This window comes from Antedon bifida, chromosome 2 (genome assembly GCF_963402885.1).
Source record: "Antedon bifida chromosome 2, ecAntBifi1.1, whole genome shotgun sequence".
Classification (NCBI taxonomy): domain Eukaryota; kingdom Metazoa; phylum Echinodermata; class Crinoidea; order Comatulida; family Antedonidae; genus Antedon; species Antedon bifida.
The window spans coordinates 23598818-23614585 of record NC_136227.1 but is presented as its reverse complement, the minus strand read 5'-3'; the positions used below and the strand labels follow the sequence as shown (position 1 = coordinate 23614585).

The 15768-nt window shown below is 34.5% G+C and overlaps 1 long non-coding RNA gene across 1 annotated transcript; it reads left to right on the top strand.

Moving 5' to 3' along the window:
• The first annotated feature begins 10645 nt into the window (after positions 1 to 10645).
• LOC144858802 (uncharacterized) lies at positions 10646 to 13227 on the top strand. The gene is made up of 3 exons (XR_013616665.1): positions 10646 to 11186; positions 12366 to 12472; positions 12979 to 13227. It is a non-coding gene; the product is annotated as an uncharacterized LOC144858802 (long non-coding RNA).
• Positions 13228 to 15768: the final 2541 nt, after the last annotated feature.

Sequence of the window (15768 nt, the reverse complement as noted above, 5' to 3'; positions counted from 1 at the left end):
GACCGAACATCAGGTATTCGATTCTTGATAGATACTGGCGCTGAAGTAAGTGTTCTATCTGTTTCGTTTCGTCATGGTTGCAGTAAGACCTATTACTGTTCACAATTGCAGGCGATTAACAAGTCTCCTATAAGGACTTTTGGTGAACGTTTAATGACTTTGAACCTGAATTTAAGGAGAATTGTTCGATGGGTATTTGTGGTTGCAGATATACCAATGCCAATCATCGGAGCAGATTTCTTGCGATGGTTTGGATTGTTAGTGGACGTTAAAAATCACAAACTGCGCATGTGAAAAGTTGAAGTGCTGGTGATTCTAGATATCAGCTGCCTACTCATACTCATTGATGAGTCAAGAAAAATACCCAGGTTCTTTGCATTGGGTACTTGATGAATGTGACATTCTCCGATGTTGAGTTGGAGGTCCTCACATTTCTTCATTTGTTGGGGTGAATCAAACACAATGAATTCAGTCTATATATATTTGTTTTAAATATTTCCAATAAACTAAACCTATATTTTTGATTAGGATTTTAAAAACATATATGCCTATATTTCATATATATTTAAAAAAATACTTTGACCTTAATTATCAGGGAATGATCAAAATTTACATTATGGGGCCATAAAACACTCATATTAAAATTTTATTCTTTTTTTCTAAAATTTACAAAACCTTTGAAGCTTCAAGGCCTACAGTGTACTGCAATTTTATTAATTTTGAAAATATTATCTTTATATATTTTGTGGAATTACTAATAGGAAACAATTGCTCCAGATGAATTTGAAACAGAAACACTATCAATTTGACTTGATCCTAACAAGTATATACCTTTCGCTTGATTAACAAAAATATATAACATCTGATAATTATACCTTTTAACATGTCTTCGAGTTGTTTATCGAGGCTTAATGAATAGTACAAAACAGATTTTCCTCCACAAATATACCCAGTTGCCTCATCCAGGTCTCTTAGGCAGAAGTCCACAGTAATAGTTTTTCGCTGGATATTTGTATCCAATTTCGTGCTTCTGCAGTATATTGTTTATTTTTTACACCAAATTAACAACCTTACATTGGTTTAGCAGAATAGATGATAGCAATTGCATTAAATCAGAAAAAGCATTCTGTGTCAAATTATGTTTAATGACAAATAAAAGCACGCTAGTGTAATAGCTAAGGTAAGTGTGGCACGAACCAGGAAATAAATTTTCATTGATGTTGGTAGAGGAAACCGTCGTATTGCATCAACTTTATCAGCATGTGGTTGAATACCGTTGCAGTCCATTTACTATTGTAGCATATCAGTAGTAGATCCAGAAATTTGGAATTGGAGGTCATTTTGTGTTCATTCCATTTGAAATAAGTGAAACAGAAAAGTGTATAAAGCGCCCCCAATACATGCAGTTTTTTGTATTTTAGATTATACTTACCTTACATCTTCAGAAGATGACAGTTTTGAATCCAGATATTGATGAAATTATAGAGAACAATTTATGATCAATGACAATTTCTATATTTTAAGTATTAATATTATTAGTAATATATTTCATTAAAAAAAGTTATTATATCTGAATTTTCATACCTTGTATCTGAACCACCAGATAGTGTAGGTCTTAAATGAGCACCTTCTATAAGCGTCGATGCTACAGAAAGGCGAGTAGAAATTATGTCATGGCCGGTCTAGAGGCTGGGCTATGTTTTTCAGCATGACTAAACGTACAAACAATAAAGCACAATGTGAAGTAAAGAGGTATAAAATAAGGGAAAATTATATATGTGAAGGTTTTTTGGACATTTTACAATTTAAGTTTTACAGAAATTAATGTACCAAATCATCAAATAGAGCCGATGTAGTGGACACTAAATTATGGCCTAGAGAAGTTAGGCAGGGAGGGGTACTTAGTTTAATACCTGTCAAGCAAAAAATTTGCACTGCCAGAATTATTTGCCTAATTTTTTTATTCTTTTACTACCGACCATCTCTGAAATGTATCGAAATCAAGCAAAATTCTGCGAGTATTTGACGTTACGTGTAAGTTTGCGTATTTTCTTTTCCGATGATTTCAATGCAGAATGGCCTCGTTTACCCATCCTTTATCACAGGTTCGTCTCTGAGGGGCTCTCGCGATGAACAATCGACCGCAGATGATAATCAACTCATTTGGAAAGAAATATACAAGGCAAAAAGGTGTTGATGCATAATTCATTAGCAAGCACGTTACCTGTGACGTCATTGTTTTCTTCTGCTTCAAAAGTTTCATCTGCTGATCAATAATAAATGAAAAGTTAGGAAAGTTATCTATCTGTACTGATTGCATTGAAGAACTTAAGATCTACCATAACATTTGTTTCCATGTTTAGAACCAATAAATATATAGTCTTGATTTTATGGAACTCTGGAATTGTCTATTCTATTAGCAAAAGAAGTATTCTCTTTACATACTTTGTTTATAAACTATATTAAAGCTTACCTGTAAAATTATTCATTTCTACTTCTAGGCTTCTGGGTTATCTCCTATAGAAAAACACAATAAAATAATTATTCTTCTTACCTTACCTTATTTTGACAAAATTTGCTGATTTTTCAATTACCTACTGGCAGAACAGGTAAGTAAAAGTTTCTGCAATCCTCGTTCCACAACCGTAATTTCTCTTAAAGCAAGAGGGTCTTGATATATTATGTTAACATTTGTGTCTTAGCTGTGTCCCAAGTGTTTAAAGATGAATTCCCTTTGTGTTGCAGGAATGTCCATCAGTGTAAACTCGGTTGATACCCTGTGGCGGGTTTTCGTTTCTGTTATCAGGTGTCTTTTTTCTAGCTGCACTTTTTCAAATACTGTATGTACAGCATGCCAACCAGAAACATGCTCTTCTGAACTTTTTTAAAGATAATTTTCAAAAGTGGCTTACATTTAGAGGTAGTGCTTGCATAATATTTCCTGTTGATCAGTTCATTCTTTGATAATATCCAACAGCATTTGGAACTTCTTGCAAGGTAATAGGGCACCAGTTTTCTGGGTCTTGACCATTACCTTCCTTAGTCCACAAAGAAAACCTCATTTGGTTGGAAAAGACGATGATTTGCTTTAAAATAACTCATTGTCCACCTTTCAGCACACAAAGTTGGCTCATACAATTTTTGCGCATGACAGCCTCTTGCAGCAAAGATATGTCTACACATGTCTAAGCATCATTGACACCGCAAAACTACACGAACACATCTAATATTTTCATTTTGATGATGAACTTCCACTGCATCTCTACCTCTATGCTTTTAAATTCAGTTGTCTAACTATCTGATTGAATGCATCTGATAATTATGCCTTTGAACATGTCTTCGAGTTAATCGAGGCTTAATGAATAGTACAAAACAGATTTTCCTCCACAAATACACCCAGTTGCCTTATCCAGGTCTCTTAGTCAAAAGTCACAGTAATAGTTTTTCGCTGGATCTTTGTAGCCAGTTTCGTGCTTCAGGATATTGTTTATTTTATACACCGAATTAACAACCTTACATTGGTTTGGCAGAATAGACGATAGCAATTGCATTAAAAGTACTGGTAGTAGAGGACTTCAAATCATCTTCATTATTAATATCTTCACTAAGAATTTCCCGAAGCTTTTTCATTGATGTTGGTAGAGGAAACCGTCGTACTGCATCAACTTTATCAGCATGTGGTTGAATACCGTTACAGTCCATTTACTATTGTAGCATATACTGCATCAGTAGTAGATCCAGAAATTTGGAATTGGAGGTCATTTTGTGTTCATTCCATTTGAAATAAGTGAAACAGAAAAGTTTAAAGCGCCCCAATACATGCAGTTTTTGTATTTTAGTTTATACTTACCTTCCATCTTCAGAAGATGACAGTTTTGATGAACTGGAAGCACTTGGGAAAGCGGTTATGCAAACCTCCCGTGTGATCTAATTTTAAGTATTAATATTATTAGTAATATATTTCATTAAAAAAATGTATTATATCTGAATTTTCATACCTTGTATCTGAACCACCAGATAGTGTAGGTCTTAAATGAGCACCTTCTATAGGCGTCGATGTTACAGGAAGGCGAGTAGAAATTTTGTCATGGCCGGTCCAGAGGCTAGGCTATGTTAGAGAAGTTAGGCAGACGGCAGAATTATTTGCCTAATTTTTTTTATTCTTTTACTACCGACCATCTCTCTTTTCTTTTCTGATGATTTCAATGCAGAATGGCCTCGTTTACCCATCCTTTACCACAGGTTCGTCTGTGAGGGGCTCTCGCGATGAACAATCGACCACAGATGATTCTGTGGTAGGAGACTGCATACAAATGAAATCAGACGAGTTCTTTGCTTCATTTGATACATATAATTTATTATCTGTCACATTCATATATACGAGTGTTCAATATAAGTTCAACCGTATCTGGTTGAACAAAAAAACGTCTGTATTTCAGTTAAATGATTTTTTTTTGACTAATTTTTGGTGAAAGTTATATTATTATTATGATACTTCAAAATGACGCACTTTTTTTCTAAATCTATTTTTTTTTTTCATTTTTTTGGAATTAGTCAAAGGGACAATAAAATCTCAAGACTATAAGCTATCGTAGCAGATGGTCAATCTCCCATGTTTACTACCGTCATGCAGAATTTCTTGGATTCCTGATTGATATCAATATTTCGCCACAGGAATCGATGACAGCGTTAGTTAGTGGTACAGTACTATACAGTGATACATTTTGTGAATATCTGCCACAAAAGCTACTGCATTCTCCCGGAATTGAAACAATTAAATACTGCAATTCTACAGTCAATTACTGTACAAATACATTGACCAAAAACGCATCGGCTTGTTAAATTACTGTACAAAGCTGTTAAAATATGGTTTATAAAAAACAGGTTTAATCAAAAAAATCCTGTTTTTGTACTGAGATGCCAGTAAAAATATAGGATTTAAATGTGTAAAGCAGTTTGTACAAACTGTATTTTAACAGTATTATACTTTAGTAATACTGGGACAGCAGTAAAATACCATAAAAAAGGCCTGTTAAAGTAAAGTAGTGTTGAGTCACATGAAGAATTTTCTCAAAACTTTAATCAGCTTATGAACAAAAAGTTTTCAATGTTACCGTTAATAAATGAACATACTAAAACCAACAATCATCATTATCTAAAATGTAATACGGTACATTAATACCTGTACAGTATAACTTGTACATAATCATTAAAATCTAAAACCAACAATCATCATTATCTAAATGCAATTCACTGACTGTATGTAAATGTACAGTATAATTTTGTACATAATCATTAACATACTAAAACCAACCGTTTTCATCTAAAATGCAATTCACTGACTGTATGTGTACAGTATAATTTCGTACATAATCATTAACATACTAAAACCAACAATCATCATTATCTAAAATGTAATACGGTACATTAATACTGTCACGGACTAATAAATAAACATTTATCACACCGATCAGTATAACCAAGTCTTTATTCGTTTGAGTGTGTTTGTGTGGTAAAAAAGGGTGTGAATCGACACCTCTTTCAATATCTTGCATAAAACATCCTAATAAATATAAGCAATGTCTAGTTAGTTATGATCACCCATGTACATCAAGATAAAATGCAATGACATCAAATAATAGTGTAAGCACAAAGGGATCACCCAAAATAAAACCCTGTTAACGTAACCCTGAGATCGAATTTACAAGACCATCCCTGTTGTCATAGAAACAATAGAAACCTACATGGGTAGGCCTAGGCAACGTTATACAATTTAAAAATGCCTGATAACTGTAAACATTACAAATACTGTACCTGTACAGTATAACTTGTACACAATCATTTAAATCTAAAACCAACAATCATTATCATCTAAAATGCAATTCACTGACTGTCTGTACCTGTACAGTATAATAACCTTGTACATAATCATTAACATACTAAAACCAACAATCATCATTATCTAAAATGTAATACGGTACATTAATACCTGTACAGTATAACTTGTACATAATCATTTAAATCTAAAACCAACAATTATCATCATATAAAATTTTACCGATCATAATAAATATAATCCTTGTTTCTTAATAATTGTACAGTACTGTACTTAATTACCAAACAGATTAATATTAATATTGCTAAATAAATAATCTAAATAAGGACTAAGTTTTGCTTACGTCAAACGAAGCATTGAAATGGCTTATGTCTGTTAATGCAGTTCTTTTCCATTTCAGTTCACATAGTCTTTTAATATTATCAACCTTGCATACCAGTTGAGTTAGGAGACTTTCGTGTCCAGAACCAACCACAGTTCCATTTATTCTGTCGATAAAGGAATCTGGGTATTTGGCAACTATCTTTTCTGCAATAAAACTCAAAGTTACAACAAGTGTATGCAAATTAATATATTATTATAAAAGCTTTGTCGGTCAGTTCCCCATTACATTATAATTCTGCTTGTCAAACATCATATTGGTGCACATTAAAACAAAATTATGGTAGAAGTAAGTTTTACTTGCTCATTTACCTGTGCTATCACCCTTCTTCCATGATGTAGTGAGCTTTCGGATTTCAATTGGTGAGCATGTCCCCAATAAGTCATCATCTTGTACAATGTGTAAGTCATCAGGGGTTTCGGCACCAAGCTCCTTTAATCTTTTTAAAATTTAATGCAGTTTCCTCTCTTTTATATTAGGTAGAACCTTCTTCACGGTCGTCTCCAAATTTCCCAAAATCACAGTATAATCATCAGAATCATCACTTTCCATCATGTCAATCTATTTTGCAGAATAAAATACAATAGACATGCCTAATCTGTGGCACAGTTTGTTTATTTTGTGGGGATAGTAGTATAGGTAGCCGAATTTTACAAATCAATTAAGTAACTTGAAATTTCATAAACACCATATTCAGGCAGTATAGTTGATTTGCATAGTCTAACAACAAAATGTACAGACTTTTTGTTAGACAGATTCACCATCATTTAAAAACTGACTTCCAGTGACATCTGTAGACAAGTCAAACAAGAAATCAGTAGCAGATCCTTTACTGTTTTTTCCATTTGGGAAGAACAATGGCACAATTTTTTCAATGAGCTTGTTTTTACATAGCCTTTTTGGGACTCTAAGCTGCCGTATCCCACCACCTGAAGGAGCACGAACCTGCTTCAAAGAATCACCATTACAATGCAGAAGCCAACAGTTAAAGCACAGTCCTCTTTGGAAGCTACCAGTGACCGTTTCGTTGACCTGTGATGGCCTGTGTCTTTCTAACGTACTTTGGGCTGAAGGGCTTTTAGTAATTCTAGTTTTCTATGTTGTACTAAAGTTTCTCCAACCAGCTTGCGAGCAAACACCTTCAGAGATACCCTGTCCCCTTTTACAGATACATAGTCTTTCAGTTCTTCATCTGTGAGCTCTAAAATCACCTTTTCATCAATCAGCAGAATTATAATATAAAACAAAATAACACAATTTGATAGGAGATTAAGGTTTTGCAATAATGAATAGATCTAACTAGAAGAATATTGCAGTACAAAATAATTATGTAAAAACTTTATTTTAATTACACATTTTTGTAAAACATCTTACAAAATGAATTTGAGAATTTATGACAAGACTTGCAACAATAATTAAACAAGCGATTATCCCAAAAACTGGGAATTTTGTGATGATTCAGTTAATTTCTGTTTAGCTACGATGATTATGTTACACGGGTTGAAGATGAACGATTTTGGGGTGCAACATTAACAATTGAGACTTTTAAATGCTTTAAAACAAAATGGACTCAATTTACTTTATCTTCCTGAAATCGTATCAACACGTCAGTCAGCCCTCGATTTTGAAGGAATTCTTCAAGTTTCTCCATTTGCTGTTAATTTCGATCAAAATGAAAATATGAATGAATGTTTTTTTACAGAAAAACATGTTGACAATAATAACTTTGTTTTCCATTGTTGACATTAAAAAAGCGATCTTTTTTTTAAATTTATTAATGTATCAAAGGTTAGGCCTATATAACATAATTTTTGTTTTTCATTAAACTAAATGGAAATCAATAGGAAAATTGACATTTTCAAAAATCAGTTATTGAAAAAAATGATTGATTAAAATCATAAAAATCATATTAATATTGTATTATGGAATGTAAACGTCATTTGGGACCTTTTATATCAGACATGCTCTAGATCATATCAAACAAATTCAATCCTCTTTGACTCAGCCCCAAGTCAACACGACCCCTAAGTAAACATAGTCAAAATAGTCACAAGTCAACTCAGCCACTATAATCAGTCAACCTCGCACCTAATAAAATATGAATGCAAAAAGTTCAAATTTTTCAGAATCCTAGTCATCAGTAAACTAAACCAACCAAAATATCGTTTATAGGCCAATGTTTGAATGCATCAATAGTAGGGAAAAATCTGTGACTGTGAATGTCATTTGGTTGGACTTTTTGCATCCCATTGGGGCAGAGTTGACGGATTAGTTAGTCTTTTAACAGACAATTTAGTTGATTGCAAAATAGGGGTTTTACAGGGATGCATTTATAATATATGTTATGCGCAATTTGACTCTCAGGCTGTCCAGAGAGAGTATTGATTTAACGCCGTGTACAATAAATATAGTTTCCGCCGTCAGAATGAATGCAATTGATTTAAAAATGGGCAAGCTAGGGCCGGGTGTGTAGAAAGCGACGACCTCGAATTGGACGATCCCAACGACCCGGGCGACCTCGAATTGGACGACCTAGAATTGGACGACCCATAACACGAAACCGACGACCCCTATAGCCTAGCCTAGCCTAGGCGTTAGGCCTAAGTGTGGTATAACATCCCGAAGCCGAACATAGCCAAAGATCTTTAAACCATACCTTATATAATACTCGCAAGCAAGCAATTGATTGAAAAAATACAGAAATATCGCCATTTGATACTGAATGTGTCGAAACGAACAAACGAACAGATATGGAACGCCAAGAGTGCATCATTAAAACTGCATTCGACTCGATTAGCACACGAAATATCATAAACATGGCAAACCAGGTCAAAACGGCCCCTTTTTCATCGGCGGGTAAGGTTTGCTCAGTGGATTGGTCATTGGTATTTCGACAAACATATTAAAAAGAAATTCAAAAGAAATAAATATTATACATTACATGGTTAAACCATGGACGTATAATTACATCTCGTCTTCATATAACGAACACTATAGGCCTACCAAGCAGCGTGTTGCGAACATGTGCATGGGGAGGGCCATAAGAAAGCTTTACATTTCACATATGCATTGTATACGGTCAAACCTTACCCGCCGCTGAAAAGGGGGCCGTTTTGACCTGGGTTGCCATGTTTATGATATTTCGTGTGCTAATCGAGTCGAATGCAGTTTTAATGATGCACTCTTGGCGTTCCATATCTGTTCGTTTGTTCGTGTCGACACATTCAGTATCAAATGGCGATATTTCTGTATTTTTTCAATCAATTGCTTGCTTGCGAGTATTAAATAAGGTATGGTTTAAAGATCTTTGGCTATGTTCGGCTTCGGGATGTTATACCACGCTTAGGCCTAGGCTAGGCTATAGGGGTCGTCGGTTTCGTGTTATGGGTCGTCCAATTCTAGGTCGTTCAATTCGAGGTCGCCCGGGTCGTTGGGGTCGTCCAATTCGAGGTCGTCGCTTTCTACACACCCAGCTAGGGCCTAAAGTTGTATGCTACTACTAGGTCTAGGCTGTAGAGGTGTAGGCCTGGGCTAGCCTAATCTAGTAGTACTCTCTAGGCCTAGTAGAGGCCTACATACAATACATCCCGTTCAGTGTCACTGTCAATACATCATAATAATTCTCGTGTAGGAATTGGGAGAATTGCAAAATACCCCGAAACGAATATTAAATGAAGTATGGGGCTTTATAAAATGTATTTAACTTACCTTTTCCAATGTTTAGGCAACCTGCCGTCGTAGCATGTGCATAATCATGATTGCATTGCCTGACTTTTATTGCATGCAACATCGCCTCTGATCCAATGCACGTACATGTCACGTGACCCGTGACGGGACATGTACTAATTATTAAGTGGCGGCCGCCAGATAATTAAGTGGTATTTGTTGTTGATCGTACAATCATGTTGCGCACTCTATCATCATTGCTAACAACTGCTTCTTCAACTACTGTATTCCTGTCTTCCATTTACCTCGCTTAATTCCTTCTTCTTGTATTAATACTACGTCACCAACTTTCAAGTTCCTACATTCCGTTCTCCATTTCTTTTTCACAATCAATGACGTAAAATAACATTTGGTCCATTTCTCCTCTATCAGACACTGCATGTATCTCATCCTTCTCGCATGACCTCCCCTGTCATTCCATGGTCCCATAGGTGCCGCTTTATCAGATCTACCCAGCAACAAGTCGTTCGGACAAAGATACGTGCCATCTTCCGGACTAGTAGGATGTTGACCTATTGGTCTACTATTTAGCAGATCCGATATTTCAAATAACACGGTCTGTAGCTCCTCAAATGACAACACTTGTTAACCTACTGTATGAAATAGAGCTTTCTTTATGCCTTTAATTAGTAACCCCATTTTGCCAAGGAGCATCCGGCGTACTATATGTCCACTTAACATTATACTCCAGCGATGATATATAACTTAGAAAACGTATGGTCTATTGGAAGTAGAGGTACTAGTTTGTTATTGTAACTGAAACGGACATGGTTCTTGATTCTCTCTCCCACTACCACGATTCCATCTTCGTCTATCATCGGTCCTAAGCTACCATATTTGTTTGTAAATGCTACTGGCGTTTTAATCTTTAAGTTTCTTATACGGTCCTGATCCAATACCGTTCGGCCTAATATATGTCGTTCTCGTTCATATCTATTCAAGCGGACTTAAAGCTTTTTTGCTTTGCTATAAGCTTAACCATGGCGGTTGTTTTTAACAATTTGTCGAAGCTTCCAAATCTTTTAATGTTAATAGGGCTTTCTATCACTTCCTCTACACCCGATTCTGCTACTGTCCCTAGGTGGTATCTGTAAAACTATAGCAAGTCATACACGTTGCTGTCTGCATAAAATGCTGTACTTTTAACACACGGTACACTGTCTGTAGCACAGTGTCTGTTGACAATTTACAATGATGTACAACCATAGGCAGGTTTTCGTACTGCCATGCAAGAATGGATAGGTGTTTTCCGCCGCTTTTAGGCCTTCTAGTAAATTATTGTTATTGATTATACGAATTACGTAATTAGTTTAGTAGCTCATCTACCTTTTTAGCAGGGCATAATGAATATTGTCGCTAGGCTAGACCTACTAGTCTAGCGAGAAATCAACCAATTATTTGGTTGGTACGAGTTTAGGGTAGGAAGTTAAGTACGAGTTGACATGGGTACGAGTCAACCAGGGGTGAATCGACCAGGGTACACCCTCCTAGAGCATAGGAGGCCTGCAGGAATGGGAAATCTGGCCTAGCTATAGGCCTACATTGGGACACCCAAAAAAAGCCATCCTTATGAGCATAAAAAGGCCTCGTAGAGCCAGACGTGATAGCCTATACTACACAGTACTACCATTATAGTTCCATGATAGCTTACTACGGATCACTACTATCTAGCCTAGGCCTAGTAGGCTAGGGTAGGGTTCCAGTAATTTCGGTCGCGTTTTCAGCCTACTTATCAGGAGGGCATGTGAGAGGTGAGGTAGGTTAGGCCAGCTAGTCTAAACTAACCTGTAAGTAGTATTCTAGCATGGGACTGAGTTGGCATGGGGGTACGGACCCTTATCCGTATTCTAGGGTGCTGGTCAACCCGTACCCATGCCAACTCGTACCCAACTTGGCTAACTCGTACCCAAATAATTGGTCAACTCGTACCCACTTTGGCTAACCTGTACCCAAACCAACCCGTATGTAATATAAATATACTTTTAATAGCATTAAACATGGGTACGGGTCAGCCCATGAAGAGTACGAGCCAGCCCTTGATGGGTGCGAGTGAGCCAAAATTTTGGGTACGAGTAAACCAAAATTTGGGTACGAGTTGGCATAGGTACGGGTTGACCTGTATCCTTCTAGGCCTCGAGTAGGTCTACGCTAAAGCCTGGCTACAATAATTGTCTATTCTGTTTATAGCTTTATTGATAGCTGGGTTCAAATCCGGGTTGGGACGGCTTTTTCTCCTTCTAAAACAGATTTCCTTATAATAATAAAATAATATAGGCCTGTGAATTTAACTGTAATATTGTATTGTATACATAATATTAGTAATTCCCATTGCATTTATTATTATTATATATTTTACGGTTACCCCTTAATTATACTATAGTATAACTTCCTTCCATAATTCAACAATTTTTTTTTTCACAGCACAAATTATCATACTGAATCATCACACACCAAGTCTCATGAAATCTCTACTGTATTTCTCCAAGCTAATCCAGCTACATGGTATTGCCTTGAGGCTAAACTACACTGTATACTGGCACTACCTAGTACCATCATTTCTGGCCCGTCAACCTGGACCACATTATTACACAAGTACAGTCGTGTACTACTAATTCCAAATAGTGAATTACATCCTGTGGTTATTTGCTCTTATGCTTATTTCCTCCAACATACAGACTACGTAGGACTTCCAATTTGCTTTTATACCTGTTAATTTTAAAAAAAATTGTATTCATAACTGTTGAATTGCATCCCAATACATGGTACCTATTGGTATTATATCTATAAATATAAAGTACTCTCTTATAAATAGATGTATTTCTCCAAACTACTCCAACTACCTAATCTAATAAAGTACAATTAGCATACTACTGTACACTTTGTAGACAAGAAATAAGTTGTATCCACCTAGAAGACTTATGGTAGTACTGTACAGTCGATCATCCTCTCACTGGCTTGGTCAACATAATCTACGCCTTGATAATTACAGTAATTAAAGTACATTATTACAGAGATTTTTTTTTTTTTTTTGCAGAAATCAAAGTTATGTGTATAGAAAGCAGTACTCGTATTAAAAACTAAGCAGGTTGAACTCTTGAACGCAAACTGGCAGGATATTTTGAATATTTTTTGTTGTTGAAATGATGGAATTCTAACTTCATTTTCCACGAACTGGAGACGAAGACATATTACGACCCTTTTATTTAAATTTAAATTTATTTGGATAGACCTCCATGTAAATTCATTAAAGGCTATATGATTGTTTTATATTTTAATATGTGATAGTAGAAACTCATTGTGCATAATGAAGAATTTTCAACCTGGTAATTGAATAAATTTCATCGTGGTAAAATTTAAACTAATTATCACCTTTAACATAAAGTATCCTCCTGAAACATGTATTTGTACTGTACTAATATCCATTACTTAAAGATGTATTGTCCCTTGAAACACAAAAAAATGAAGGTCAAAATATTCTAAATTTAAATTGGCCATATCAGAGTAATATTAAAGTTATTCACTTTAAGTTGAAAATTCGAGCCAAAAGCAACAAGATTATGTAATTAACAGGTAAATTAGTTTGATTACATTTCGTCTGGAAAATCGTCACGAGATTTCAAACCATGAGTACGCATTATGCATATGCTAATTATGATTGTTTACAACTCGTCACAGTTGAGAAGGTGTTTTCACATAGTAGATGAGCGGAAATAGATGAAAAATAGGCGTTGAGTCAAACAAATTGCAACAGTTTGTTTTTTTGCTGAAACATGCTCAACTATATGTAGATATTATCATATCCAAAATCTACCCTGATCCGCCCATTATAAATTACCTAATTTGCATAAAATCAAAATGGCTGCCATTTTACAACTTTGATCCCAATTATCTCTTAAACCATAAAGAATTTGGTATAAGAATGTATTGAACACAAATATAAACATGACCCCAAAGATTCAGAATAATATATTTGATTTGTCTTTGGGGTCAAGGTCAAAGGTCATTCCAGTTTGACATCTAAATTATGCTAATTATCTCTTAATCCATTATGTATTTTGAATAAGAATGTATAAGTACAAATATAAACATGACCCTTAAGATTCAGAATAGCACATTTGATATTTCATCTTACCATGGGGTCACTGGGTCAAAGGTCACAATATAAAAAAATTCAAATTATCCTTTAAATCAATTTGCATAGTAGTCTTACTACTACTAAAAACATAGCATATACAGTACATACATTGCAGCAGATTGATGTCTGCACACTGCGCCCAAACATTTTGAACAAATTGTTTATTTATAAATATTATAACTACTAAATTTACATAGGATCAGTAGGTCATTTACTTTATACCATATAGTATAGCTTATTTTGACATTTAATTTTACATTTAGGCATACCTACTTTAGTAGGCCTACGAAGCTTATAACCTTACATTTCTGAAAACATTGGTCACAAAAATGTCTAAATAATTCTTGGGTCAGACTCGATCGTCAATAGAGTTACTTTTTAAGATGTTTTTGCCATACTCTGGACAATTCTCGCTGCACTGAGAATTCAGTAAAATTACATCAGAGTAGACCAATAAACTGAGCTTTCTGATAATTAGTAATTTATAAATTATCATCTATAATTTTTTGTTAAATCAAATTATCTACAGTTAAACTAAGCAACAACAGTTGCAAAGAACTAGTTTTGTTAAAGTATACTTTAGTAAGTATCACAATGACTTACTGTCTTACTGTATTCATTACATTCTCGATTGAAGCATCATTTTGCTAATAAAAGTATTAATAAATACTGTTACTTATTCCTAATATATACTGATACTTTAAAATTTTTGTGTTTAGATAAATTTTAACATACACTAATAAGGGTATTTAAATATGAATACAAACTACACTTGTTTTTAATGGCTGGATTTTTTTAAATTTTCATCCATCTCAAACTTAAAAATTTAGGGTGTTACGAAAGATTCTATTTTTTTTTTAACGTATCTATATTTTCTGTATTTGTGTCATTTGAGAGCAGAGGACTTATACTAAAGTAAACTATAGACACTTGTTTTAAGATCTTTAGTTCACATAGTCTCTGTATTCTTAATGCACAGAATATGTCATCTTTCACTACTGCACCCACTTTGGTTAGTACAACTTAACTTTTCCCAATGTTAGGGTCAGGTTTTACTGTTTAAAAAGTGGTTGGTTACTGTTTGAACCACATGACCTCAATTTTCACAGCTACAAATTTTGTAAGGGTAAAGGTGTTTCCACACTTTCCCATACTTTCAGTTTAAACACTTCACACAACCAGCCAGGATTGACAGTTTTTGTGTGACATATTTTAGCATAGTGTACTATAATCTAAAAAAAAAAACCAAATATAATAAATGTAATTCCCTACAATTAAAACACCTTTACTAATAGTCTGATCCCTGAAGTTAACTCAAATGAGCTTTTCAAAATAGATATGATTTGTTCATAGGTACATCATCCAAATTGAATTGAATTCACTTCATAATTAGAGTATTTTATATTGTAAGATAATGACATTTTATCTTGACCCAATACAAATCAAATGCAAATCATAAGAACATATTACTGTATATTTCTATTAATACATTCTTGTTCAAAGTGTGCATGATGTTTGAGAGATAATTAGCATATTTTATATGGCATAATTAGATGACATTTGACTTTAACCCCATACAACTCAATTGCATCTTTCTGAATATTTAGGGTCATATTTATATTAAATATATTCTTGTTAAAAATACCTGATGTTTTGAGAGATAATTAGCATATTCTATATGGCATAATT